The sequence below is a fragment of the Nomascus leucogenys genome, unplaced genomic scaffold, assembly GCF_006542625.1.
Source record: "Nomascus leucogenys isolate Asia unplaced genomic scaffold, Asia_NLE_v1 002483F_5762_qpd_obj, whole genome shotgun sequence".
Classification (NCBI taxonomy): domain Eukaryota; kingdom Metazoa; phylum Chordata; class Mammalia; order Primates; family Hylobatidae; genus Nomascus; species Nomascus leucogenys.
This window is the reverse complement of record NW_022096366.1, coordinates 1-5,700: the sequence shown is the minus strand read 5'-3', so window position 1 is coordinate 5,700 and position 5,700 is coordinate 1. Positions and strand designations below refer to the sequence as shown.

At 33.6% G+C, this 5,700-nt stretch overlaps 1 long non-coding RNA gene across 1 annotated transcript; it reads left to right on the top strand.

The window, feature by feature from the left end:
- The first annotated feature begins 849 nt into the window (after positions 1-849).
- LOC115833896 lies at positions 850-3,769 on the top strand. The gene is made up of 3 exons (XR_004029115.1): positions 850-892; positions 2,504-2,638; positions 3,693-3,769. It is a non-coding gene; the product is annotated as an uncharacterized LOC115833896 (long non-coding RNA).
- The last annotated feature ends 1,931 nt before the right edge of the window (positions 3,770-5,700 follow it).

Here is a 5,700-nt window from a genome sequence, read left to right as displayed (position 1 = left end):
TATCATAATATGATTTATGATTTGTTTTAACCTTAGGTTATATGTACCTTGAAGCCATTTATATTTTGGTATACTTTTAATGGTTACTATACACTAGACTATGTGTGTTGGACTAGACATGGAGAGTCAAAAAAGAGTATGTGATCAGAGTAGAAATCATGCCCTAGCTTCCTTCGTGTCTACCTCCTACCTCAAGTAGAAGCAGTAGAAAAAGTAATTACCTAAGATTTTTTGGATTCTGGTTTGTGGAGAAGCACCCTTATATTTAGGCTGATGGGTGGCTAAATTAGAAAGTATTTTTTGTGATTTAGAATTTTATATGGAGATGTTCATTGTGATTAATTATTCTTTGTATTAGCAGATTTTTGCTTTTTATAGCTGCATGATTTCTTGTTTATTATTCATTCATTGTTGTCTATTAATAAACAAAAACTTTATTTCACTGAAACAGCGATATATAATCCAAGTTGGGTTTTTTAATAATGACTGACTTTTTTCTTTGGGAATACATTACTGTTAAAAATGTAGATTATTAGATACATTATTTTTAATGAATATAAGTGGTATAATTAGAAGGCTGAAAAGAATCCTTGGAAACATTAGTTTAATTTGATAGCTAAGAAACTGAGGACAAGATACTTATTCTTTGTAGCATATTTTCTAAAGTCATTTCATTGTCTCACCAAGAAGTACTTGCATAAAGCCAGTTCGATTCTAGCATCTGTTGAATATTAAGGTTGAGTAAAGTGGGTGAGTTTTAACAGATATTTTCCCTTATTTCTTTTAGGCGAATGTGGATTGGGAAAGTCGACGTTAATCAACTCATTATTCCTCATAGATTTGTATTCTGCAGAGTATCCAGGTCCTTCTCACAGAATTAAAGACTGTACAGGTATGGATATTAGTACTGTTAATTGATGATAAGCTGGAATAATATTAATACACACAAAGCACATGTTGTAACTTTTATTATGCTTCCTTGGAGGTAAGATGCAAACTTGCCCTTAGCCAGTGTAAGATGGTAAATATGACTTCATCAAATTAAAAAAAAAAAGGAGAAGTATAGTTAATCAGAAGAATTATCTTGACTAGAACTTTCCAAATTTGTCCTAAGGACTCTCCTAGAGATGACACTGTGACATAGTAACCAATTCCCCTGGAGTTGTGCTATCTAGTACGACAGTCATTTGCCATATGTATAAATCAGTTAAAATTAATTAAATTAAAAATGCAATTTCTCATTTGCTCCAGATACATTTCAAGTGCTCAACAGCCACATGTGGCAAGTGGCTGCCATTTTGTGCAGCACATATATGAAGATTTTCATCATTGCAGAAAATTGCGTTGGACGATGTAGAGAAAACATGATTTATAGAAAAGCTATTGTTATTTAAATACAGTGTTCTATATTAGTCAGTGGGATAATACCATATCATAGTTGAATGGCAATAGCAATTCTGTAAGACTCCCAAGGTATATATGATCTAATTTACTGCTTCTCAGTCTTTGCTATGCATTCCAATCCTGGGTATCCTGTTAAATTTAGTTCTTCTAGTAGGTCTGAGATGGGCTGTATTTCTACATTTCTAACAAGATCCCAGGTGATACTGATGCTGCTGGATGGTAGATCACACTTTATAGAGCAAGGGGCTAGACTCTAGATGTGCACTTCTTATTAAATGCTACAGCAGCCTGTAGCCACTTCTCATCTTAGCAAAGGTCACCTAACTTCAAGTAACATGACTTGGGTTCGTATACGAAGTTTGCCACTTATTTGATAAAGTTGTTTAACTTCTTTAAGCCCATTTACTTTTCTATAAAATGGAGATAATACCTATCATAAAATTGTTTTTAAGACATACTCTAAAATAATGTAGCTAGATAGAAGAATTCTCAGTATTGTAAGAAATTTAAAACTGTTTGCTTTAATTTTATCCATTTGTATAAATTCTATCTCAATCCTAATTTAAACCTGATATTTAGACCTTCAGTTTTTCCATAAGTCCTAAGTGAAGAAAACAACTATGAAATTTTAGTCTGAAGTAATTATCTTAGTATTTTATAAATAATATTTTTATTTTTGTTTGAATTCACATTGTTTTTGAGGTATTTTTCTGTCAACTATTAAAACTCCTAAGTTCATCATGAAGTTTTTATATTATTTAAAGTAATCTCTCATTTGAAATTTAAAACTGAATATAATTGTTTTCATATTATGAAGTGTGTTATTAATACACTTAGTGCAAATAATATGCTAATAATTTAGCTGTGTTTCAACAATAAATAGTTTATTTTCTTTCATTTGGAACGTTTTGAAGTAATGAATAAAGATTTATTCAACATAATTTATATTTTTGAATCTTTATATAGAATAACTGGACATATCTTCCACTGGTAAATTCATTTTGCCTATTTGAAAATATCGATTATTGTCTGTTAACAGTCATCAGTTAATTCATATGTAGAATTGCAACTTAATTGTTTGTTTATTTGCATTCTATAGCTGGCAGCCTGTTATCGATTACATTGATAGTAAATTTGAGGACTACCTAAATGCAGAATCATGCATGAACAGACATCAGATGCCTGATAACAGGGTGCAGTGTTGTTTATCCTTCATTGCTTCTTCAGGACATCGGTCAGTACTTGATACTTCTGATTCCTTTTGGTTGTTGTGCTTACTGTTACCTGTATGTGCATATTTTAGTAATCTTTAAGTTTGTGAAGTACATACAGCTATACCCATTATGAAGTACCAAATTTCATGTAGAAATGTCTTAGTTGAAAAGCCTTTTTAAGTCCTGTATAAGCTAAGTGATTTTACTCCTTAGTTCTTTATTCATAAGGATTTTCCCTGCTTCGTGGAAATAAACAGTGTTGCCACCATGGTTTGAGGTCTCAATGTGGCAAATTTAGCTTTCATGTTGACCACTCTGCTACTCATTGAACGACCAAATGAAGAGAAGTAGCCATACCAGTTAGACCTACTCAGAATCAAAGATGCTATTTATTATAAGTCTCAAAGAGATGGTTATCAAAAGCACTTGCATGCCAGTGTTTCTTGTGCCATTTCTTTCTACAATAAATCTATTTGGCTTCTGTTTCACCTTAGCTGTCATAGACATGTTGTTTAGGTATCATATTGTCATTACTAACTTTTTGTTTATTAGGGCATAAGACCTAAGAATCTAGACATTAATCTGATGTGATTGTTCTGTTATAGTTAGCCTGTACTCCCTTTTTTTGTTCTTTGTACTTCCCCTTTATTTTGAGTACATATATGTGTCATTGACAACTGCAGATTTTTCCAGTTATTCTTCCTCAGTCTTTTCCTTTGGGTAAGTAACTCAGCATACATAATTCAGCCACTGATAATTGTAACTCCACCATCTCTCCACTGAAAGAACTGTAGTAGCATCAGGCTAAACAGCATTAAGTTATCTAACACTCACATTACAGTAGTAGTGTAAACCAATTCCTTCAAGTATACCTTTCTCTTCTATTTTTGGCTTCTCTCTCTCTTTTTTTTTTTTTTTGTAGATGGGTCAATGCCCATTATCACTCTAGATGGATAAGGGAGCCTTAATTATATACTTACATGTTTGCACTGTCAGATTGGAGTGGGTAAAAATGTTTCTTCTTTTATGTTTAATACTCTTTTTTATTTATTTATTATTTTTGCTGTGCCCTAGACCATTACGTAACTGAAGACTCCCACCTTCAGGCAGGATTGCGTAGTACATGTTTGTAACTACTTCACATTGCCTTTGTTGAGGTAATTTCAGTTTTTATTATTATTATTATACTTTAAGTTCTAGGGTACATGTGCACAATGTGCAGGTTTGTTACATATGTATACATGTGCCATGTTGGTTTGCTGCACCCATTAACTCGTCATTTACATTAGGTATTTCTCCTAATACTATCCCTCCCCCATCCCCGCACCCCACGACAGGCCCCGATGTGTGATGTTCCCCACCCTCTGTCGAAGTGTTCTCATTGTTCAATTCCCACCTATGAGTGAGAACATGCAGTGTTTGGTTTTCTGTCCTTGTGACAGTTTGCTCAGAATGATGGTTTCCAGCTTCATCCATGTCCCTACAAGGACATCAGCTCATCCTTTTTTATGGCTGCATAGTATTCCATGGTGTATATGTGCCACATTTTCTTAATCCAGTCTATCATTTAACGGTGTTCTCAGTTTACATATTTAAATCACTAAACTGACTCTTTGACTTAAAAGGCTCAAAAAAAGTAATCTCAAAAATACAGCACACTGTATAACCTTTTATGAGTATTTATGTAGCTTCTTGAATTTATATTTTTAAATCTTTCTCATTAACTTGTCAGGGCCTTTTCCTGAAAGCCAGCTGAGTGAAATCTTAACCTTCAGTTAAGTCAATAAAATTTGTCAGCTTATAACCAATTTTATTATTTTAGATCTGGACTCTCTCCAAGTTTAGTAATTCTCATGAAATCACATTCCTCCCATCCCTTTGGGGAAAATTTTATATCTTAAAATTGCATGGGAAATGAGAGCTTTTTTAAAAGAAAAAAATTTTATATTCAAATGATATCTAGTGGCTTTGCACCATTTCTTATTTGTCACAAGGGGTAAGATGTTTAAAATTGCTTTATCTTATATATAAAATGTACCTTTGAATAATTTCTCAGTTTTAACTATTTTTAGAAATGGAGCAAAATTTTGCCCATTGGTACATGATATTGTGGATTAAGTGAAAGAATATGAGGCTGGGTGTGGTGGCTCACGCCTGTAATCCCAGCTCTTTGGGAGGCTGAGGCAGGCGGATCACCTGAGGTCGAGAGTTCGAGACCAGACTGACCAACATGGAGAAACCCCGTGTCTACTAAAAATACAAATTAGCCAGCTGTGGTGGCGCATGTCTGTAATCCGAGCTACTAGGGAGGCTGAGTCAGGACAATCGCTTGAACCTGGGAGGCGGAGGTTGTGATGACCCGAGATCACACCATTGCACTCCAGCATGGGCAACAAGAGTGAAACTCCTCCTCAAAAAAAAGAATATGACACAGAATTTTATGTATAGAGTTCCAGATACCCTGCTCACTACAGACTGAAATTCCATGCAGTCTAATACATTAATCAGAGCCTTTCCATCTTGTCTGGGTAGTCCCTAGGTTCCCTTTTTAGAGGGATTTGTTTTTAGAGTAATTATAAATTGGTCCAACCGTGTACTTTCAGTGCCTCCTACCTCCCTCTACAAAGTATGAACTGCATGCATGGCTAATTTATGATTTCAGTTATTATTCCTTCATGTGCATTGTTCCCTATTTTGTAACTATTATTAAAGTAAAAAACTGACTTGGAACATGAATTTTAAAATAGTGTTTTTCCTTCAAGTATTAATTACCACTTTTAGAAAGACTGGTATCATCCAGTGAGTTTTATACAGGATTTTTTTCCCTTAGAAATATATACATACATACATACAAAAAAAATTTATCATTTACCCTGTAGTTGTTTATTATGCTGTACACTTTGAGGTTAAATAGTCTTTTCTCTCTAGTGTGGGTTTGTCTTCTAGAAATGATAAAGGATTTTCTATTGCTTAAAAACAAATTTAAAAACTAAATTTGTTGATGAAAAGACCAGCCAATATAAAACTAAATGGAAAGAAGAAAAAAATTCAACCAGAATGTAATATACATGTGAACTAAATG